The sequence below is a fragment of the Sus scrofa genome, chromosome 15 (genome assembly GCF_054392235.1).
Source record: "Sus scrofa isolate SSC_HxYL_T2T_F1_AM1 chromosome 15, Sscrofa_HxYL_maternal_Yorkshire_Landrace_v2.0, whole genome shotgun sequence".
NCBI classification, from domain to species: domain Eukaryota; kingdom Metazoa; phylum Chordata; class Mammalia; order Artiodactyla; family Suidae; genus Sus; species Sus scrofa.
The window spans coordinates 98,299,938-98,324,479 of NC_139397.1; the positions used below are offsets into that span (position 1 = coordinate 98,299,938).

General features: G+C 40.6%; 1 protein-coding gene across 26 annotated transcripts in view; it reads left to right on the forward strand.

Annotated features, from left to right (window-relative positions):
* Nucleotides 1-24,542, forward strand: part of OSBPL6 (oxysterol binding protein like 6) — a 229,857-nt gene that overhangs the window by 77,080 nt on the left and 128,235 nt on the right. For 15 of the 26 annotated variants that reach the window (XM_005657560.4, XM_021075885.2, XM_021075891.2 and 12 more), the window contains exon 1: nucleotides 21,268-21,462. The exons of the other annotated variants lie outside the window; for them this stretch is intronic. The gene's annotated coding sequence lies outside the window, so the exon portion shown is untranslated. Of the gene's footprint in view, nucleotides 1-21,267; nucleotides 21,463-24,542 lie in introns of those variants that run through there. 26 annotated transcript variants of the gene reach the window in all.

The window sequence follows — 24,542 nt, forward strand, 5'->3', positions numbered from 1 at the left end:
TGTGATAAAATATTGTTACCCAGAATATACAAAGAATTCTTTAAAACTCATGAACAAGAAAACAAACAGCTTGATTAACAAATGGGCCAAAGACCTTAACAGACACTTTACCAAAAAGGATATACAGATGGCAAATAAGCATAAGAAAAGATGCTCCACATCATACGTCTTCAGGGGAATCCAAATTAGAACAATAATGAGATACCTCTACACATCTGTTAGAAGGGCCAAAATCCAAAATACTGATGACATCAAATGCTGGTGAGGATGTGAAACAACAGGAATTCTAATTCATTGCTGGTGGGACTGCAAAATGGTATCAACCACTTTGGAAGACAGATTGGCAGTTTCTCCAGAACTAAATGTATTCTTACCATACAATCCATCAATCACACTCCTTAATATTTACCCAAAGAACATGAAAACATATGGTCACACACAAGCCTACACAGGGAAATTTATGGCAGCTTTGTTCATAATTGCCAACAGATGGAAATGACCAAGATGTCCCTCCATAGGTGAATGGATGAATAAACTGCAGTCCCTCCAGACAATGGAATATCACTCAGTACTAAAAAGAAGTGAGCTCTCAAGTCAGGAAAAGACATGAAGGAAACTTAAATGCCTATATTAGATGAAAGAAGCCAATTTGAAAAGGCTATATACTGTGTGATTCCAAGTAGATGACATTCTGGAAAAAGCAAAATTATGAAGACAGTAAAAAGATCAATAGTTGCCAAGGTTTGGGGGGCGAAGAGGGATGAACAGGCAGACACAGAGCATTTTTAGGGCAGTGAAAAAGCTCTGTAAGATACTATAGTGGTGGATACATGCTATCATACATTTGCCCAAACCCACAAAATGGACAACAAGAGTGAACCATAATTTTAAACTATGAACTTTGGCTGATGATGATGTGTCACGGTAGCACCTCACTTGTAACAAATGTACCAGCCTGGTGGGGGATGTTGCTAATGGGAGGGCACCGCCTGTCTGCAAGGGGAAATAGGAAATCCCTGTATTTTCCCCTCAATTTTGTTGGGAACCTGAAACTGCTCTAGAAAATAAAGTCGTGCTTTTTGGAACTAATTTTTTCCATAATTATGGAACTAATTCCATAAAGTTCTTGGAAAAAGTGGTACAAAGAAATTAGGGTTCTTGAGTTTCTGCATCTCTCACTGTATCTTGAGATTAATAAACTGGGAAAATATGGAAATAGAGGTGGAGAATCAAATACAACTGAAATTCAGGATTGCAGAAAGTATGTCCACATTCCGTATAACGCTCAGTACACCCAGTCCCTGGTGCTTTATTATCCCTTGTTTTATCAGAAGTTCCAAACTCAGTATTTTGTAGATATAGTTCCAAATTTATAATGGAAGTGGATTAAAATTATATTTATTCATCTTTTAACCTTTTTTTTTTTTCCAGCTGAACCTTATTTGCTCTGAAGTGAGAACTGATTCTATTCTGGGTGTCTCCAAAAACAAAGTGTTCATGTGATCCTGGACAAAATACACATAGAATAGTCTGTCAGAGCTAGAAGGAGCTTTGCCATTATCTGGTGGCCTCACATCCTTGGTTTATAAATAAAGAGACCAAGCCCCACTGATGTGTTTTTGGCTATATTGGGATGCTTGGTGGTTGCATCTTTCTCTCTCTGACCGACTGTCTCCCACACCTTGGTTAGAAAGCTTAAGGGCTTGCAGAGATACTGAGGTATATACGTGTGTATATTAATTATTTCAGAAGAGACATAGGAGTTCTTGTTGTGGCTCAGCAGTAATGGACCCGACTAGGATCCATGAGGATGAACGTTTGATCCCTGGCCTGCCTCAGTGGGTTAGGGATCCAGTGTGGCCATGAGCTGTGGTGTAGGTCACAGACTCAGTTCGGATCCCGAGTTGCTGTGGCTGTGGTGTAGACCAGTGGTTGTAGCTCTGATTCGACCCCTAGCCTGGAAACTTCCATATGCTGTGGGTATGGCCCTAAAAAGACAAAAAAAAAAAAAAAAAAAAAAAAAAAAAGAGAGAGAGAGAGAGACACACACACACACACAGAAAATTGTCAGTGTCTTTAAAAATGATGATAAATTTACACTTAGCTTCAGGATATCAGGAAGCCTCTGACGTTGCAGGCTTCTGGCAAGTGCTTTTACTTCTTCAGCTGGCCAGAGTCACACTAAGCCTCATATTTAGAGTACAAAAATGGGACTGTGGCATGGTAACATGATGCTCAGGGAGCTGTCCAGTGCGAGGCCTCCTTTCTTTATGACCCCAGTTGAGCTGTGTGTGAAACTCGATTCTAACATTCTTCTCACTCATGAATGCCAGTGGCTTTTGTTGTTAGAGCTCAGTTTGAGTCCTGGAAGTTAACCAGGAACAAGTAATATCCATAAACATGGAAAAAAAAGTCAATTAAATCCTTGAAATTACTTGATTGGGAGCATCATTCTCTCATTTAAATGTCCAAACTCATCATCTCACCAACTCTGTGGATTTATAAGACATTATTATGTGAATTATAAACAATTCACAGATGCTAATTAATGAATGCTGATCACATTCCTACTTGCATGACCTGTGAATTCTGTAAGGGGATTGGAAACAGTTTTGGCTCAAAGTGGTAAGGGCCCATTTTACAGGTAAACTTTTTCCATCAGTACAATGGAATATAGGACTGATTTTAAGTTACTAAGTTTGTATATAAGTTTGAATATAAGTTACTGCATGACTTTGAACTGTATGGAGAATGAGGACCCCTTAAAAACACAGAATTCCATGGTTTCAACATGGTAATAATTGGGTTTTAAGGTATTCAGTCTGGAGGCAATGCTTGTTTTGTAGGTGCATATGTGAGCCCCCCGCCCCCCGAAATAAATGCATAATCTCTAAGGGGGTCCCTGGGCCTTAGGTTGGGAATCACTGGTATAGATCTCCAGGGAGTGTGAAAACAAGGAAAAGTGTTATCGGTGAGAAACAGTGGTTTTTGTTTTGTCTTGTTGGATGTGGGTGTGGGTGTGTGGGTGTGTTTATATTTTACTTTTTTAAAGCTTTGTACTGATTATTTGTTTCCTTTAAAAAATGTGTGGGAGTTCCCTGGTAGCCTAGTGGTTAAGGACTTGGCATTGTCATTGCTATGGCTTGGGTTAGTACTGTGGCTTGGGTTTGATCCCTGGCCTAGGAACTTCCATATGCCAAGGGTATGGCCCAAAAAAAAAAAAAAAAAGTGTATTATATATGTAAAAATGACTAAATACAGCCCCCAAAGTTTGCACAAGATACTTTAATTTAGTACACTCCATTTTCAAGAGTTCCAGGATTGAATAAATAATTATCCCACATCTGTATTAGAGGTCTTTTGACTCTTTTCTGGTAGCTTTGACTGAGAAAATTTAGGCCAGCTCCTGTAAGCACGGCCACATTTTAGTGGTGAATGTGAGCCAGCTTTTCCCTACCACTGGCCTAAAGCTGACTAGATTGAAGCATGTATGCAGTAGGTTGATGGTGTCCTCCCAGAATCCATGTGTTGAAATCCTGACCCTCAAGGTAATAGTATCAGAAGGTGGGGTCTTTGGGAGGTGATTAGGTCATGAAGGTGGAGTGTCCTTATGAAAGGAACCCCAGAGAGCTCCTCAGACTTCCACCTTGTGAGGACACGGAAATAAACCCATGAACCAGGATGGGGATTTTCACTAGTCACTGAATCTGCTTGCACATTGATCTTGGCCTTTGCAGCCTCCAGAGCCGTGAAATCATTTGTCGTCCGAGCGCCCTAGTCGAGGCTGTTTGGTTACAGCACCCTGAAGACTAGAACCGTGTTCTACATTCTTAAATTTTTCTTTCGATGTCTTTGTCTCTTGCTCTTCATCCCTCCTTTACTCTTTTCCTCCCCTCCCTCCTCTTTCTTTCCTTCCCCACTTTGTCCTACAGATATCTGAGCACTGCGTAGCCTTGGGAAGCTTACAGATTTAGTGGTTAAAACCTGTGCTTCAAAAGAAATGACAGAAATCGCTAATTGCAAAGTGAGATAAGTGCTGAAGCCAAAAATGCGGGCGCACTGAGCTGGTAACAGAGATGCCGCCCCGCCTGTGGGATCAGAGAATGCTTCCCTGGGGAGCTGACAGTTGGGCTGATTTGGGATTAACTAGATGATAAGCGAGGGAAAGATGTGCTTTCAGGCAGAGAAAACAGAATGTGCTTTAAAGAATTAAGTGGAAGAGCAACAGGCGTGCTGTGAGATGGAGCAAGGACAAATCACACCAAGGTTTGTAGGGCCTGGCTGCTCAGAATTCTGTTTCTATCCTAAGAGAAGGTCTTGGGTGAAATGCTTTTGTGCACCCAGGTGTTCAAGGACCACACTGAGCCCCCTGAACCATTGTGTGTATGGTCTCTGATTTTCTCCAGAAAGTGCTAATAATCCCACAAGCCCTTGAGTCTACTAGGGTTGCCTAACAGAAAGCCACAGACTGGAGAGCTTAACATAAATTTATTTTCTCACAGTTCTTGAGGCTACAAGGTCAAGATCAAGGTGCCATCGGCACTGCTTTCTTGTGAGGACTCTTTTCCTGGCTTGGAGACAGCTACCTTCTCACTGTATCCCCACATGGCCTCTGTGTGTGCCTGGGGTGGGAGCAGGGGAGATGGAGCTCAAGCATCTCTTTTTCTTATAAGGACATCAGTCCTGTCAGGTTAGAGCCCACCCTGTGACCTCATTTAACTTTAATTACCTCCCTAATGGCCTGTCTCCAAATACAGTCACATTGAGGGTTAGAACTTCAATGTATGAATTTAGTGGGCGTTGGGGGAGGGACCCAATTCAGCACATAACACTGACCCATCACAGCACCTCCAGATTTACAGTGGGCCAGGTGTCTTGGAAGCAGACAGACCATAAAGCCCCATGGCATTTGGGCTTCTCCCTTTGAATAGCACTGAAAGGACCACACAGAAACCAACTCTGGCAGGTCAGCATGCTCCATCCTGGAAGCCCCAGGGCTGGGGGTTGTGAGCTACGCTCTCTGTCACTAAGGTGGGCAGAGCTCTTGTGATGGGACAGATGGTGCTCAGTCGCTGGGATGCGGCAGGTCGGCCAGAAAGTCAACATGAAGCCTTAACACACACGGAGAGAGGCTGAGACTTCCAGGTGCGACCCTTAGTCTCGTGACTCCAGGTGATACCAGTTAGTTGTAAGACTCATGTGAGCCCGGCTATATTTAACAAGACCACAGAGAAGATGACTCTGACACTAAAGTAATCCACTGTTCTTGCTCCTTTTGTGAGAACAGGGGTAACTATTGTTAACTGTTGTGGGGGCTTGTGCTTTTTCTTGGCTCTTTTAAATGAGTGATCCTTAGAGAAGTCACCTTAAAAAAAGATACTAGGGGGATGAATAAGCATGTCATTCTCAAGGGTGTTTTCTGGGCGTGTGGGTATGTTTGGCATTGGCAGGGCTGCAAGCCCTCTAGGAAGGGGAAGTGGAGAGGCATGGCTATTTTTGTTTTTGCCAGTATGTTTTGAGCTCTCAGCAAGGTTTGTCCATTTCTCTCCAGTGACATGAGTTTATTGGTTTTATCTGTACTTTCCCCACTTAACCTCTTACATATTCTAAGATTTTATAATAGTATGAAATTATATAGGATGAATTTCAATCTCTTATAGGATGAAAGGGTTAATGAAAGAAAACTTAGCATAACATAAGCCCAACCTACACTCTAGTGGTAGAAATAGTATCTGTAAGTATACACTGGGTACTATCTTAAGTATTTTACAGATTTTCAGGCTTCATAAATGGCGAAGTGAAAAACCTAGAGAAAAACCTAGAGAAGAGAACACTGGCCAGGAAACCTGAGGCCAAGCGAGGTACTCTGATGAGATAGGCTAATAAGAAATTATCAAACACTTGCTCTGTATAAGATGCCGTGCTAGGCATTTAAGGGCATAGAAAGACTTAAAAACAACCAAGGAATTTGCAGAATTTACATTTTTGTATGTGTGTATGTGTCTTTTTAGGGCCACACCCACAGCATATGGAGGGTCCCAGGCTAGGGGTCGAATCAGAGCTGTAGCCGCCGGCCTATGCCACAGCCACCACAGCCACAACCATAGCCATTTGGGATCCGAGCTGCATCTGCAACATACAGCACAGCTCATGGCAATGTCAGATCCTTAACCCACTGAGGGAGGCCAGGGATCAAACCCACGTTCTCATGGATGCTATTTGGGTTTGTTAACTGCTGAGCAGGGATGGGAACTCTGGAGTTTTAGATTTTAAGTTAGCTGTAAATCTAAGCAAAATATAAAATATCAAGTAATTGAAGAAAAGTACAGATGAGATGTCAGAAGGTGGTATCTGAATTATTGCCAGATGAATAGTACTACCAGTGAAGTGATTTTCTGCACTTACATCCAAACTCCATAGCACTGAGAACCATGCTTGAGTACCTGCCATAGTGGTAGGCATGCAATGGAATGAATGAATGAATGAATGAGTGATGGTGGTTTTTCCTTGTTTGTTAAGCGGTGTAACTCAGGTATAGCCATTAATTTTTTAAGTCTATGTATGCACAACACTACCTCCAGATGAAGATATAAAACATTTCTAGCACAAAGTTCCTTCATGTCTCTTCCCTCTCTGTATCATCTAACAGTAACCACCATACTGACTGCTGTCATTGCACTTTAATTCAACCTGTCCTTAAACTTCATATAAATGGAATTATACAGTGGTTCTCTTTGGGTCAAGATTCACCCATGTTGTTGCCTCCTATTGCTTGCATATGTAGTTGATTTTTTTTTTTTTTTCATTTCTGTGTATTGTTCCTAATGGACGTTTGGGGCCATTATGAAGAAAGTTTCTATGAACATTCTCAAATTTGCCTTTTAATAGACATAAGCACTCACTTCTCTTGAACATATATCCAGAAGTGGAATTGCTGTGTTGTAGAGTATTTTTACCTTTAACAGACATTTTTCTGAAGTGGTCATATCAATTTCCATTCCCACCAGCATTGTAAAAGAATTTAAATACAGATTCTGAATTATTTTATAGATTTCAGTTAAGTTTCTTCAAAATGTATGAAGACTCTGGTCAACATAACTAAAGAGGGGGATGAGTTTTTCTCAATGTTGGTATTGCCCATATTTCAAGACTCTGAATGCTCTCGGCCAGGCCCAATGTAGGCATTCAGTCAGTATTTGAGTAGATCCTGAGATAGATCTATAGTTCAGGGAAGGAGGCAAATATGAGAGCAGAGCACAGTGGCAACCAATTACTGAATTCTGACCTTTGCAGTTATCAAGCCTCCCAGCTTTGTCCCTTGTCAGTTTCATGATGCTATTCATTCCAGAATCCTAATTGAGAGTCTGCTCTGTGCCAAGAATTCTTGTCCTGCTGTTGCTGTTGAATAAAATTAAGGATGTGGGGCAAGGCTCGTAATAAGACAGTGGTTGGTACATGGATGGGTTCATAACCAAAGCTTCCCTCCCCTCCTCCCTTGGGACGGGCTGTGGTCTGCACACGAGAGGAGCTTCCAAGAGGGCCCTGCAGCAGGGTTGGGGTTGTGCTCAGGTCAGATCGACACCCAGTAGGAGAGGAATCAGGCTGTGAATGCTTACCAATAAATTCTTCAATTCGGCTCTCTTATCAAGGAAGATCTCTCATTTTCTTTTTGTGGAGAAGGGGGTGAAAAAGAGAAACCACAAAGCATGGCCATGAATAATTGAGTCTGGATATATATGCAGTGTGACTGTTGGACAAAGCTGCTTTCATAATAGTAAAAGCTGACAACAGGCATCTTCTGTGTACTTGTTCAGTTCTCATTACAACCCTATGAATTGGGTACTCTTGGTAACTCCATTTTACGGATAAGGAACCAAAGAACAGAGAAATAATATAACTCCTCCCCCAAGGTCACATGCTCAGGAGGAGTAGAGAGGAATTTGAACCTTGATGGTTCCAGCGTCTGGTCTTGTAGCCACTTACTGCCTGACAGTTACCTATTGGTTGTGGAGCTTTGAATTTTTAAAGGTAGAGTCTTATTTCTACAAACCTCATAAAAGTTGGTTATTTGACATGAATATTTTAATGATGTTTGCATGTAATTTCTCCCTGGGATGGCAAATTTGGAGTTTGAAGAAAGTGCAGTTAGTCCTCCATATATGCAGGTTCTACATTGGCAAATGCATCTGTGGATTTCAACACAGATTGAAAATACTCAGGGAAAAAATATTCAGAAAAATTTGAAAGCAAAACTTGGATTTGTGGCGTGCTAGCAACTACAGGCATACCTTGGAGGTATTGATGATTTGGTTCCAGACCACTGCAATAAAGTGAATATCACAATAAAATGAGTCACACAAGTTTTTTGGCTTCCTAGTGTGTTTAAGGATTATCCTTAAACTACACTGTAGTCTGTTAAGTGTGCGGTAACATTGTGTCTTAAACAATGTGCTACCTTAATTTAAAAATACTTTACTGCTAAAAAATAACCATCACTTGAGACCTCAGTGAGTCATCTTTTTTGCAATAGTAACATCAAAGATTACATATCATCATAACGTAATAATAACAGAAATGTTTGAAGTATTGCAAGAATTACCAAAATGTGACATAGAGACATGAGGTGAGCAAATGCTGTTGGAAAAATGGCACCCATAGACTTGGTTGCCGCAAACTTTCAGTTGGGAAAAACTGCAGTATCGAAGTGTATTAAAAAGAAGAGCAATTGTATTTACATAGCATTTACATCATACTTACATAGCATTTACATCGTATTAGCTATTATAAGTAATCTAGAGATGATTTAAAGTATAGGGGAAGATGTGCATAGGCTATAGGCAAATACTGCATCATTTTATGTGAGGGACTTGAGCATCCTGGGGTTTTGGTATTAGTGGGGAGGAATCCTAGAACCAATCCTCCACAGATACGGGAAGTGACTATATGACCTATAGAGATATTAGAATAATCCATAAATCTCAATTTTTTTTTTTTGGTCTTTTATAGGGCCACACCCGCGGCAGATGGAGGTTCCCAGGCTAGGGGTCTAATTGGAGCTGTAGCTGCCAGCCTATGTATGCCACAGCCACAGCCATGCAGGATCCACCCGCGTCTGGGACCTACACCACAGCTCATGGCAACGCTGGATCCTTAACCCACTAAGTGAGAACAAGGATCAAACCCACAACCTCATAGTTCCTAGTCAGATTCATTAACAACTGAGTCACGTGGGGAACTCCAAATCTCAATTTTTAAAAAGGAAAAAATTTGAGTCTAATGTTAGTTGGTCTTTATCAGAGGTATGTCAGTTGGCAGCCAAACATACTACTCAGTGATGTCTGTGTATTTATACATAAATTATGTGTGTATGTCACAAGAACTAAAGAATAATTCTGAAGTGTGAAAATTTATGAGTTAATAAACCTTTATATAGCTGCCAGTTGAGCACCTGTCATGGGGTATGTGCCAATATCACGTTGCAGGTATCTGATAGATCCTGAATATATATCATCTGTAATTTTCAAAGCAACTTGAATTAGGTTTTATTAGATTTTTCCCCATTTTTCAGGTGGGGAAATTGAGGATCTGATAGGCTTAAGTAACCTGCTCAGTTTCATAGCAAACATTATCACTGGGATTTGAACTAAGCCGGTTTAACTCCAAAGCCTCTGCTCTTTTCATGATAGCACAGGCTTCCACTTGTGCCCTAAGGAAGTACTCAATTTCAAGGAAAATTGCTGTTATGTGATATTACAGTCTACTTGCTTTTTAGGGCCTCACATATAGCATATGGAAGTTCCCAGGCTAGGGGTCAAATTGAAGCTGCAGCTGCTGGCCTACACCACAGCCACAGCAATGCAGGATCCAAGCTGTGTCTGTGACCTACACCACAGATCAAGGCAACACCAGATGCTTAACCACTGAGTGAGGCCAGGGATCGAACCCACGTCGTCACGGATGCTAGTCAGGCTTGTTACCTCTGAACCACGATGGGAACTCTCTCTTCATACATTTTTTTTAATCCATCCATGACATAAAATTAAATTCCCAGAACAATTTTAAATTGTAATGGATGTCATTGTTCACTGTCTCAATATTTTAAAATTTATTCTCCTTTTATTGCTAGTATCATTTATCTCAATACAGGAAACTTTATTCATAAGAATTGTTAATAGGGCTGATTTAGTTGTCAGATTTTTTTTGTGGTCTAATGAGCAAACGAGTAAGTCACCGTGGAAACCCAATAGAAATCTGGATGAATTGATGCAGCCAGAGGCCTAAGAAGTGGGGCAGATTGAAATAATTCCATCAGGGTAGCATAGGAGGTAAAAGAGACTAATTTTTTTTTTTTTTGTCTTTTTTTTTGCCATTTCTAGGGCCGCTCCCGCGGCATATGGAGGTTCCCAGGCTAGGGGTCTAATAGGAGCTGTAGCCGCTGGCCTACGCCACAGCCACAGCCACATGGGATCCGAGCTGTGTCTGCAACCTACACCACAGCTCACGGCAACGCTGGATCCTTCACCCACTGAGCAAGGCCAGGGATCGAACCCGCAACCTCATGGTTCCTAGTTGGATTCGTTAACCACTGAGCCACGATGGCAACTCCTAAAAGAGACTAACTTGAAGAGAAATTAGGCCACGGTCATTTAGCTAAGCCATGTATGGAAAAAAATACAGATTTTATATATAAACCGTATACTCTGAGTCTATTTTATCATTTCAAAATATAATTTATGATGGTGCCACTGACAATGTTTACCTAATTTGCTAACACATTAACATTATTTTGATCTTGGTTCGTGCGTGGTAGGCATGTTTGTACTTTAAAGGAATGTACAGGTTTTTTTTTCTTTTTTAGTGACGCATCTGTACCTGCAGCATATGGAGGTTCTGCATATGGCTAGGGATCAAATCAGAGCCGCAGCTGCCAGCCTACGCCACAGCCATAGCAACACCAGATACAAGCCACATCTGTGACCTACACCACAGCTCATGGCAGTGCCAGATCCTTAACCCACTGAGCAAGGCTGCATCCTCATGGATACTAGTCTGGTTGGTAACTTGCTGAGCCACAACAGAAACTCCCTATAGTTATTTTAAAAGTAAGTTAAAACAGAATCTCCTACTACATGCCCAAAGGATTCAATTGCCCTTCCAGTAATCCAAGAGATACCCGCAACATGATATTGGAGACTGAATGTTCCAAGTGTCATTGATAGGAAAACCATCTCAAGTAGAACACTCAACAGAAAGTTTGCCACTAATATGACTCTGAGTCCAGACATCCCTGTAAAAATGTTTTTTTCTCCTGGGTTTAGGACTTAAGTCATCTCTTCTTTCAGAATTGGGGTTTTAGGAAAATTACATTTAGGAATGCGTATTTAAACATTTATGTAACAGTTTGTGAACCGAGTAGGCAGAGAAATGTCATCTGTGAATATAGAACTGTAGAGAGTGGGCAGCTGTGCAGTGGTCTGGTGAGAACATACCGATGAGCACTGCCCTGGAGAATCACCCCAGAGTGAAGTCAGCCTCTCCTTTGTGATCCAATAAGTGTTTCAGTTAATACCATCCAACTGGCCTACTAGGACCAGTGAACTGCCCAAACAATATCAGGCTGTCTGGGTTTAGGGGTTCTTTTGTTATTCTTTCCTTGGCACTGGTGGGTTCTGTTACATATCACATTCTCTGATTTTTACAGTTTGGTCCCTGAATATTTAGAGTGTAAGGCACGTTAGAGATGAAGATTGAAATTATCACTATAAGAGTTCCCTTGTGGCTCAGCAGATTAAGGATCAATGCCAGCATGGTGACTGCAGTGGCTCTGGTTTACAGCTGTGGCATGGGTTCAATCAGTCCCTGGTCCAGGAACTTCAGCATGCCTCGGGCACAGCCAAGAAATAAAAATAAAAAATAAAATTATCACTGTGTACACAGATCTCTAGAACTCTTTATCCAAAGCCCAGAGATGAGTAGTGTTTTGAGTCTATAGTAGGGGAAATACAGCTCCAGCTGTCTTAGGCTTTCTCTGACTTTGGAAGTGTATTATCAGTTACATGAGTGGGAGGGAAGCTTTTAATGCACCACTGTTAGTAGTTGTTGGGAAATCACCAGTTGATAAATGTAAATGATGGTTTCTCTGCCCTAGGAGTAGTGTTAAAATTCTCATCTCTCAACTCCCTTCACAAGAAAACAAATCTTATTGCATATCTGTTTAGTTTGTTTGTGTGTTTGTTTGTTTTGGGGGGGAGGGATTTTTTTAGGGCATATGGGAGTACCCAGGCTAGGGCTCGAATCAGAGCTGTAGCCGCTGGCTTACACCACAGGCACAGCAATGCAGGATCTGAGCATGTCTACAACCTACACTACAGCTCACAGCAATGCTGGATCCTTAACCCACTGAGCAAGGCCAGGGATCGAACCCGTGGATACTAGTCAGGCTCATTTCCACTGAGCCATAATGGAAACTCTGCATATCTTTTTAACTGAAGCCTTTCTCCAGCAAAGCTTGTCCACTTGGTTTCAATCATTGGTCACAATGAGTTTCAGCACACTTTAGTATACTTCCTGTATTCTTTAGGAAAAAGGATGAGTCCTGCCATGTGTGGTGTAGTTGGGCTTACAGAGATGGAGCATGTGTAGATGTTGCCCTCAGAGAGCATTCATTCTGGGGAAGAAAAGACACATGTGTCAAAGACTCTGATCAGGTTGGACTGAGGAAAGTCCAAGAGGTGCTGAGCACGGATTACTGAAGCTGAGCCATAGGAAGTGGCTTCAGCTCATCCACACAGGGTTTAAAGGAAGGTGGTCTTTAGACTTTGGGGATGTAAGAGGAAGACTGTTTTCATCAGAAGAAACACGGAATGGGCAGAGTGGGTCTGTTTGGGGGGAATTGCAGGGGTTTCTGTTTGGTAGAAGATTTCAGGTAGTCTATCATGGAAGATAGAGTTGAAAGGTTGTTTGGAGTTAGATCATGGAGGGCTTGTAATACCAGGGTAGGAATTGGGGCTTTAGTCTCTCTTTCCTTAGTTTCAAATATTAACTCAAGTGTTTTAGCTTAGGTCTGATTATTAAGTATGATTATTCATAAAGAGTAAAGTGACCCTTTTGGCAGTTTGTTGTGGAACAAAAAATACTGTTACACAACTGCAATATGTGTGGTCTGGGTCAAATGGCTTTTTTTTTTTTCTTTTGGGCTGAAAATTTTCCACAGAGGCAGTGCCAAATATATCTCATAATCCTGTCACTCTGATGAAAGTCAGCTCTATCACTACATTGTGCATTTATTTTGATTCCTCCCCAGGTTCAGTGATGTTAGGATCTACATTTCACAGCTTTTTTTAAATTTAATTTAATTTTTTTTTGACCAAGTGGGTGGTGCTAAAATACCCTAATACCCTATTTCTCTGGCAAACAATCTGCTTTGTTTAAAAGCTGAGTCATTAAGCTCCTTTATCTTTCTTCTCAATTTCCTACTTAGCATTTTCCCTGCATATTGGGCACTTACTTTGTAAGCAATGAGGAGGCTCATTGATTTAGTGCCCAGGAAAGAGCAACTCTGGTTTTTTGGGTTTTGTTTTGTTTTTTCTGTTCAAAGGACTTATTTTAGTCTACCTGTGGTGTGCCTTAGAAATATGCTAAGCTGAGGTTTTTAGCTATTGGAGGCAAAGGGAGAAATATCTGAATTTTATCAGATAGGCTTGGAACACTTTTCAATTGATAAAAACATTAGTGAAAGGGCCATTATTGTTAGCATTCTTTGGCTAATTAACTCAGTTGACTAAAGCTTGAGGTTTATTGGCAAGGTCAATTAGTTTTCTCTCTCATTAGCTCTTGGAACCTCTAGTGCTGGCCACTGAATTCAATAAATAATTATAATAACAGCAAGCACATACGTAATTTTAAACACTGACGTACAAACTCATTTAATCTTCAAAATAGTCCTGAAGGGTAGGTACTGTTACTCCTTCCATCTTTACAGATCATGAAATTGAGGCATTGAGAAGCTATGTAACTTGTCCAGGGGCCCATTACTGGTAATTGGCTGAGCCAGGATTTGAACTTAGGCACTTAGATTTAAGGGTCTTTACTCTTGATCTCATTAAAATCCAAAGACACCAGTAAGGAGGTCCCTAGACTTGAGGAAACACAATATGTGTCTAAATATTGAAGGCTATTTATTCTGTGTCATATGAAGCTTTGAATTTAAGAAATTTCAGACCAGTGTTATGATAGACATCAGAAATCTATTTAATGTCTCTTTTGTTGCCCATGCATAGTTGCGGACAAGGCTTCACAGAGGTGACATCTGAGACTTGAGCCAGGACTTAAAGGATGCTCAAGTGCTCCACAGGCAGAGAAGAGCATTGAAGATAGAGGGAACAGATGCAAAGGCTCAGAGAGGTGAAATGGCATTTGACATGCATATTTGAAGGACAATATGATGTTCCCTATACCTAAAGGAGGACACGAGGAGAGAAAACTAAGATGCACTTGACGATTGCAGATTGTACCCTGCTGAGCAGTTTAAAAATTGTCCTCTTAGTCACCTTTTTAAAATCAAGGGCTCACAAATTTTGGTATCTAATTTCAGAGGGTTCCCAGGTGCTCTAAAGCTCAACTGTAGGTCTGTAGACCCCTCTCCCTCAAGCAGCAGAGAATAATTGAGAATAGAGAACACTACGATCCAATGTGTGTTTTAAGAAAGATGACTCTGATGACCCTGAGAGATGGCCTGGAGGAGAGAATGATTGGAAACAGAGAAATCAGGAGGCAGATATAAATAATCTAGGCCAGTGATCGCTGAGATGGCAAAAAGAGAGCAATGACTATGAAAGATATATCGGAGATAGGCGCGAGAGGACCCAGAGTGACTTAAATGGGAAAGTTGCACATAAAATAATTGAAACGAGGTGTCTTTTCTAATTTAGTTTAAGGATAGATGGTGATGTCATTAACTAAGACAGAGGACGAAGAAAGGAGAGGAGCAAAGGTGGAGAGATGATGGCCTGATTTTTAGAACCACAGAGCTTTGGGTGCCCATGAACTCTTCCAGTGGTTGAAAATGCAATCTGGAAAAGAACTCAGCCTTGGAGAGAGAGAGAGAGAGAGAGAGAGAGATTTGGCTGTCTCTGCAAATGGGAGGTTTAAGCCCTCTGGGTGAGTCAGGGCCACCAGGGAGCCTAGAAGGAGAAGACAAGGGCAGAGGAGGCATATCCGGTAAAGCTGGATGGGAAGGCGAGACTCAGGGGAGCAGCAGCGTTATAGTGTTTGAGCGCTCTGTTCTGAACACTCTGCATACATTAACTGGCTTAATCCTCAAGACCTCTGGAAGAGCTGCATTTTACACATGAGGAACCTGAGGCACAGAGAGGTCAGTCATTTGCGCCAAGTCACAGAGCTGGTAAAAATCACTTTCAATGGTAAATTAGTGGTAACCTCATGATAGTATTATGATAGTCTTTGTTATAACTCTTTTATAGATTTTGTTATAACTCTTTTTGTTATAAATTTTATAGATTTAAATATAGATTGGTAAGCTTTAATGACAGTAGTTCCTTATTCACTGAACGACCCCCCCATCAAGTAAGTATAGTATGCTTATCAGAATTCATGAAGAAAATATGATCTGAGACTTTCATACATTTCCAAATTCCCTGGCTTTTTCTCGCATGAGTATTCTGTCAAGATTCATGCATTTCTTCAACATATTTTCATTTAATAGGTTACATTTTCCCTGAAGTTTTCTCCCAACTAATAAGCATTTTTGGCATTAATTGGAGCACTTCCTGAAATGGTTGCATGAGTCATATTTTCGTATTTCCTCTTGGAATATCTGTTGGATTCTCTTAACAGTGATCTAAGACATCCCCAAACTCTATATTCTTGTTTTAATTTACCCCAGACTTTTCTTGTCTCCTTGAATCCATCCATTTCTTAGAACCTCTTCATTTTGTTTTCCCTTTTATTACTACACCAGCAGAGATTTTCCTTGAAGCCCATTTTCTCAGTTATTTTGTTATTACTTCATCAGAGTTATACACACCAAGGAGGAAAGAACAATGAAACCACACCAGGTTGCCACAGTTGGGCTGTCTCTTAGGCTGGGGTCAGCAAACTACAGTCCATGGGCCAAATGGAAGCCACCACATTTTTGTAAAGTTTTATTGGGGCACAGACAGACTCATTCATTTACACATTGTCTGTGGCTGCTTTCCTGCTAAAAGGGCAGAGTTGAGTAGTTGCATTAAGTGGAATACAGCATGACCCACATAACCTAAAATGTTTACTGATTTGACCCCTCACAAAGAAAGTGCTGACTCTTGCTTTATAGCCTACAGCTTTGGGAATATTAGGATATTGCCAAAGCACATTTATAATGCTTTAGTTAAGGAGGGTTTTTTTAAAAAGCAAAATTTTAAATAAAATCTTACTCAACTGAATAATAGAACTGTTGAGTGGTTTCTGCAATATTTGTTCTTTGGATCTAAACAGAAATTGTCAAGGGAGGAGTTCCTGTCATGGCTTGGTGGTTAACGAACTCAAGTAGTATCCATGAGGACAAGGGTTCAATCCCTGGCCTCCCTCAGTGGGTTAAGGATCCGGCATTGCCGTGAGCTGTGGTGTAGGTCACAGATGCAGTTCGGATCCTGCGTGGCTGTGGCTGTGGTGTAGGCCAGCAGCTACAGCTCTGATTCAACCCCTAGCCTGGGAACTTCCATATGCTGCGGGTTCAGCCCTAAAAAGACAAAAAAGAAAAGAAAAAAAAAAGAAGAAAGAAAAAGAAAAGAAAAGAGAAATAAATTGTCAAGGGAAAAATAAAATTGAAGATTCCTTTAATAATCTATAATCAGAATTCTTACCTGTATAATCAGTCATCTGAATTTTTGTCAGTATTAATAAAACTGCCTGTTGTAATTTGGAAAAAATTTTTTTTTCCTTTGACTACTTGATAAATGCCAGGTATTCCCTTCTGCTCAACTTTTGGGATTTGCAGAAATACTACACTTTTCCTACCTTTAGGGATATATGTCTCAATTTGAACCAAGTTAAATACAAACCAAAAAAAAAAAAAAGTCTGGAAATATTGGCCTAGATCATAGAAATATAGCAGAATGAGAAACATAAGTTTTGGGTTGAGTACATTATTTTAGTTTATTGGCATGTTGACCATCTCTTATATTAATTACTTCAATCACATTTCTTACAAAAGTGGATACACTTTCTTTTTTCTTTTTTTATTAGGATATAGTTGATGTACAAAGTTTATGTTTTAGGTGTATAATATAGTGATTTACAATTTTTAAAGGTTATATTCCATTTTTGGTTATTATACAATATTGGCTATATTTTCACATATGCTTTATTTTCTATTGTTTTGGTGAGACGGGAAATATGTGAAGCCAAATGGGATCACATTCTGCCTGTCAGATAGGAGTTTAGGGTACAAAATTTATGTAAGCTCTTCACTTGTCCGCACTGAATGCCCACTCACCTAGGTAGCTCTGTGCTCCATTTTTGGCTGCTGTGTCTTCTGAGATCCTCTCCTGCATCTGGGTTCTCTTTCCTCCAATTTGTTCTCCTGAATCTGCCTCCCTGAAGCATAGTCACATGACTCCCCTGCTCTGAACTTCACTCCTTTTCTCCACAGCCCACACAATGAAATCTGGTCTTTCACCAGAGCTAAAGACCTTCCACACTGTTTCTAGCCTCCTACTCTCTGCCTTTTCTTCCTTCCCCCATTGTCTTTTTTTTTTTTTTTTTTGGCTACACCCATGGCATGTGGAAGTTCCCTGGACCAGGGATAGAACCCATGCCACATCAGCAGCCTGAGCTGCTGCAGGGACATCAGAGCCTTAACCTGCTGCACCACAAGGGAACTCTCCTACTAACCTAACCTCTGAATATTGTAACTGCAATCTATGCTTTCCCATCATACACTTTTCCTCACTGTTTGAAATGCAATATACATAGCACTAATGAGATTAGATATATTTCCAAATTAAAAGCTGCTCTTCAGGGAGTTCCCATTGTGGTTTAGCAGGTTATGAACCTGACTGGTATCAGTTAGGATGTGGGTTCAATCCCTGGCCTCCCTAAGTGGGTTAAGGATGCGGTGTTGCCATTAGCTGCAGTGTAGGTTGCAGACACGGCTCAGATCTGGTCTTTCTATGTCTGTGGTGCAGCTCCCATTCAACCCCTAGCCTGGGAACTTCTAAATACCTAGGCTATGGCCCTAAAAAAAAAAAATTAATTAATTAAAAAGTCTGCTCTTAACCACAGTTGCTGGGTAAAAGTGCCTGGTGTTTGTGCTTTTCGCCTTAGGAAATTACGTCAGCACAACCCATTTCTATAAACTCTATTGGGTTGTAGCCCTAAAACTGTATTCTCCAGCGATTTAGACATAGTATAGAAATTCTTAGTGTACTTGGGATTATCACAAGTAGAAAAGAAAAAATCAATTTTTTCTCTAAACTTTGCTGCCAGTGAGAAATGTAAAATAAATATCTCTTCACTAACTAAGGTATTTAGTGGAGACAGTAGACAAGGTAAGTAAGATAATGAAGAATGGTTTTGTATTGTGTCTTGGGCTACAGTCTTTACTGTCTTTACAACTTTAAAAATCTTGTCTTTAATATTTTACAGAGTGATGGAGCTTGTTTCATCTTGCTCCCATTTTGCATTCCCTGCATTGACTTAGTGCTACACAGCACAGTTAAGTCCTTGGTAGGATACATCATGTGCTTGGAGGGGCTTGAATAGGACATAAGTGGAATGTGGGGGGGGTGCTGGACAAGAACACAGTGTTTAGTGGGCAAAATCCAGGCTGTGGGAGGATTAGTCACATGACTCACAGGAAAAATTCTGCTGCAAAGATAACGGATCATTTGCTTCCTGAATGAGCCATTCAAAAGGAACCTTTGCCAAATCACTATAAACTCCCCTGATGAGATTTTGCAGAGACTCCTACTCAGGGCTGACTGGTATATAAAGGAACTGGCTGTGGTGCAACCTTTCCAACCTTTACAACTTTTAATTTTTTAATGGCTCAGGAGGTAGGGTGTTAGAAGTCTTTCTGGTCTGCAAAGGGTACTGTTAACTTAGAGCATGATTCTTTTGGTGTGTTTTGATAAAAACCAGGTATAATGTTTTCTTGTAAAACATCAGTTTTGGTTATAGTTTGAGTTTATTTTTTAACGAGAACTTGAAGAATTAATCTTCAGTGCTTATTGTCACAAGGAGTAATCAGAATTGAACTTTGGACTTCTGCCCCATACGCAGTTTATGTACAAGGTAAAACAAGATCCCTTACAGTTTATAATTTAAAATAAAGTTTAGTTGCCACTTGGTTAATTTTCTGGTTTTTGGTTTTGGTTTTGTTTTATTTTGCTTTTTTAGGACTACACCTGCAGCATATGGAGGTTTCCAGGCTAGGGTCAAATCAGAGCTAGCCGCTGGCCTACACCACAGCTCATGGCAACACCAGATCCCCAACCCACTGAGCAAGGCCAGGGATCGAACCTGCCTCTCATGGGTTCTAGTCGGGTTCGTTAACCACTGAGCCACAATGGGAACTCCCGTCGCTTGGAAATTTTGAATTTGAATGTGATGATATAAATCTTTCTGTCCTAATCAAGTTTTTGAAGCTGAATTAAAATGAGTCTTCCTAATATTTCTGGCTTTAGTAACTACCAGGGATGGTTGATTATATCTGAACCATGTACTGGTAGACTGGTAATTTTTTTTTTTATTTTTATTTTTTTTACTTTTTAGGGCTGCACTGCAGTATATCGAGGTTCCAAGGTTAGGGGTCAAATCGGAGCTCTAGCTACCAGCCACAGCCACAGCCACGGCAGTGGCAATGCCAGATCCTTAACCCACTGAATGAGGCCAGGGATCAAACCCACAACCTCATGGTTACTAGTTGGATTCATTTCTGCTGAGCCACTACAGGAACTCCACAAAAGTAATTTTGATGGTTCCTAACCCGAGTTCTTCTATGTCATCATCATGGTCATCAATCAAATTTTATTGATGAATTATCAGATGCACAGAATTGTCTTAGCACACGGTAGAGTTTTAAAAAGCTTTTTTGTAGAGCTAGAGGGGCATTTCAAACAAATGCTTTTTTCCCCCCCAGAAAATGGTACATAAAGAGCAATCACAGCATAAGATACTGGGTAGACACTATCTTTTGTACTTTTATTAAAGCGTAGTATTTTAGTAAATGTGTGTGTATGTGCATTTTCTCTTTTTTCTTCTTTATAAGTAAAAAGAGAAGAAATTAAAACAGAATGAAAGAATAGGCTTGAAAAATCATCAAACCTGGAGAGTAATTTTTTTTTTTTTTTTAAACAATTGAGTCTGTACCCACGGCATATGGAGATTCCCAGGCTAGGGGTTGAATCAGAGCTACAGCTGCCGGCCTACGCCACAGCCACAGCAATGCCAGATTCTTAACCCACTGAGTGAGGCTAGGGATTGAACCTGCGTCCTCATGGATGCCAGTTAGGTTCATTAACCGCTGAGCCACAACAGGAAGTCCAGAAGAGTAATTTTTAAAGCTATCTTGTGAATAAATGAGCCTACTAGAGAGAGGTCTATGTGTTGAAGGAAAAAAAAAAATTGCTGTCACATTTTAGGATTAGAGATTTCTTCTTCTTCTTCTTCTTTTTTTTTTTTTAACTTAAATGGAACATGTTTTATCTTCTCATAAAATATTGTTTCTTTGCCTTCTGAGAAATTAGGTCAAGTTGAACACTATACTTTGCTGGTATAGTTAGGTATTTCTACTAAAGGATTGTTCCAGAAGTTTGGCAACGATTAAGGCAAATTAGAGACTATTAATAGGTCTTCATCAGGGTATTGGGATTGTGCATTTGTTCTACATTTATACACAGGTTGATGGAACCATTTCATAGTGACTTTTAAAAAGCTGTTTGAGGTTTACCTTTAACTGGAGGTTTAAAGGTGTTTATGGAAAATATGCTTAGTCTCCTTTTAGAAAACACTTGCTTTATAAATTGAGAGTTTTCTTACTGTCAGCTCTGGGTAAGGTGTAAATTATGCTTGTTATGATTGCTGAGGAGCTCAGTGCTTAGTCTTTGAGATTATGTAAGATTGAGCAAAGGAGGTTAAAAAGCTGAGATGCCCCAAATCTTATGAACTTTCTTCTCAAAAGATAAATTGAAAGGAATTTTCTGTTGGCCACAGAGGCTGATGAAAGGTCTGTGGTGATGTACTGTATGACTTTAATCTCTTTTTCAGCTTCTCCCCCTTCCTGCACAAAAGGAAGAAGAGATAATCAAGGAGCCACTCTCTCATAATTTACATGATAACCCCAGCAAGCTTAATTGACAGACCAGGTTCCCAGGAAAAAAGCTGCAGACACCTGAGGATAAACTACTTCGAACAGCTTTTATCTTAAAGCTGACCTGGAAGACTTTGACTCCCAGTTACAAGGTAAGTTAGAAGAATGCAAGCTTAAATCACAGGCAGGGTTAGATTAGGCAGTGCTTAGTGATGGCAAAAGATTAGTGAGATATTACCAAATCACAGGAATGTGTTTCTATATTTTATGTGTATCAGATCTAAAAATAAGACATGGTAATTCTGGTTATGTGTAACCATCTTAATAAAAAGTGGTGCAGCCATTTTTTTTAAGAATGGGAAATTAAAAAAAAAAAAAAAAAAAAGCCAAAATATCTAACCTTTTCCTGTCTGCATTCTGGCCATTATGTGAAAATAAGATGTTCCCCTTCCTTTCTTGAATAATGAACCTGCATCCTAAGCCTGCAGATGGGTGGAAGGTTATCCTTGCTTTCATTAGATATGCATGGGACACACATTCTTAAAATGCATCCAGTTTCTCTAATCTTTCATTGTAAACAGGTAGAAGATTGATTATATTCTTTTTGCGTGTGAAGCTGAAGTAACTAATACGATACCACTGATGTTTGCTGTGGGTTCCTTGTCATCTTTGATATTTGCAGTTACCATTTTCAGAGCCCCTTCGCAAACACTCTTTGACATCTTAGGCTCGGTGAGTTTGGTCTTCCCAGTTTAGACATATCCCTCCCAGTTTTACAAAGCTTTCTACTTTCTTGAGACCCCCAGAGTGGGAGGGCTTACCTTTACAGCCCTTGGGGATCTTTTGAAATGTATGTCCTCTATTCAAACCCTTATTTTCTCTGGGGCATAGGGACAGCCATGGTGGTGGTGGTGAGAGTTCAGACATCTGGGAATTTGGAAAATGCTTGCGGGTGTTCTGATGTCACGTCTGTCCTTTCCTTGCGTGGACTGCTCCCTCTTGGTAGTATAGAAATCAAGGCCCATTCATTTAGTGTAATCACTGTTATGTCAGAAGCTTTCTGCTTATTACTGTATTATTTAAAGTTACATTTTAAAGCATAGCTTGCAGACTGGTGACCTATAGGCCAAATTTTACACTGTAATTTTTTTAACCTGTAAAAAAAATTTTTTTTAAACTGAGTTAATTGCCAACATTGGACATTCTGGAAACTTCACATTAAGAAAAAAAAAAGAAAAACAGACACTTGGAGTCCCTGGTGGCTCAGCAGGTTAAGGATATGGCATTGTCACTGCTGTGGCTCTGGTTATTACGGTGGTGTGAGTGGGTTCAATCTTCTGCATGCCACAGATGCGGCCAACCCCCCTCTCCCAAAAAACCCACATAACCACTTCTTTTAGAAGATTAATAATTTAGTCTTATTACTATTTCAAGGACTAAAGTTTGCTAGTCTTTACCCAACCAGCCTCACAGATTTATGTTAGCTGCCTGGCATCTATAGGCTTTTGAGGTCAAGATTACTTCTTTAAGCTTAAATTTCTTCTCTCCTTACATGCAGTCACTCTCCCTTAGTCTTTATTCTCTGTTGGCATTTTATTTTATTTTATTCTTAAGTCTTTTTTTTTTTTTTTTTTGGTCTTTTTGCTATTTCTTGGGCCGCTCCCGCGGCATATGGAGGTTCCCAGGCTAGGGGTCCAATCGGAGCCATAGCCACTGGCCTACGCCAGAGCCACAGCAACACAGGATCTGAGCCGCGTCTGCAACCTACACCACAGCTCATGGCAACGCCGGATCGTCAACCCACTGAGCAAGGGCAGGGACCGAACCCGCAACCTCATGGTTCCTAGTCGGATTCGTTAACTACTGCGCCACGACGGGAACTCCTTATTCTTAAGTCTTTTTGCTATTTCTTTGGGCCGCTGCCGCTGCATGTGAAGGTTCCCAGGCTAGGGGTCTTATCGGAGCTGTAGCTGCCAGCCTGTGCCAGAGCCACAGCAACGTGGAACCCGAGCTGCGTCTGCAACCTACATCACAGCTCACGGCAACCCCAGATCGTTAACCCACTGAGCAAGGGCAGGGACCGAACCCGCAACCTCATGGTTCCTAGTCAGATTCGTTAACCACTGCGCCACGATGGGAACTCCCATTTTATTATTTTATATAAAATGTGTGCACTGTGAGAATGATGGCTTTCTGAGGTTAAGCTAACACGTGCCAGGCTTGCCTATGAAGAAGGAAAACTTTTCCAAAACCAGACAGTCCATTGTTCTTAGTCTGGAAATCTGATTTGCCCAGTGATAAGGTCTGAGTCATTTTTTTCCAGCCCTTGAGATTGTCATCTCAGAGTCTAATATGTCACAGCCTAAGGGTTCCGTTGTCTGATCTGACCATTTTGATCCCAGGGAGATAAAAGTGATTCTTGGAGTTGGCTTCTTTTTTGAATGATACTTGTGGTTGTTTAGATTGCATCTTCTGCCCTTAATCATTCTGGACATCGGAGTGATTCAGGGAGCTGTATGCTCTGTCATCTACATGTACGGAACTTTTGACACTGAGAAATCTCGCTGTCAGAATCAGACCAGCATAGAGGCTTGTAGTTAATCACAAAACTTCTCTTTCCCCATCTTGGATCACTATATATTTTGGGGGACCAGACTACTTGGTCCTCTTCATTTGATGTTAAATCCAACTTCCATGTAGTAATAAAGAGTCCTAACCATGAAACATTTCAAATCATAGGTTCCTTATGGGCATGGCACTTCTCTGCTTGCATTAGCTAAACTCGAATATTAATTATTCGATCACAGTTTAGGATGGGAGGGAGCTGACTTGATCCCAAAACAGTGATTCTTAGCCTAACCACCCAATTTTCAAATGGATAGTGCCTGTTCCTTAAGCAGATTTGAGGCCTCAGGATATTAATTTTTAGTGTTGAAGCAAAGAAGAAGGCAGGCTGCCTGGATTGGATGTTTACTTCTAGTAGTTTGCTGTCCTCTGGTTACATTACTCCTGCTCTATTTCATGGACTCTCTTAGGTCAGTATGGCCAAGGGGCTCTTGATACTTGACAGTTGTAAAGATGAAATGTACATGAGTCCCTTTGACTATCAAGTTTAAGTTCACGGAAACAAAGTAACTGGAAATTTGTTTCCATACATTTGCTGAGTTGTGACTTGATTATATGAGGCAGAAATTAAACTCTTCTTAAAAGGAAAAAGCAGGTGATCAGCATC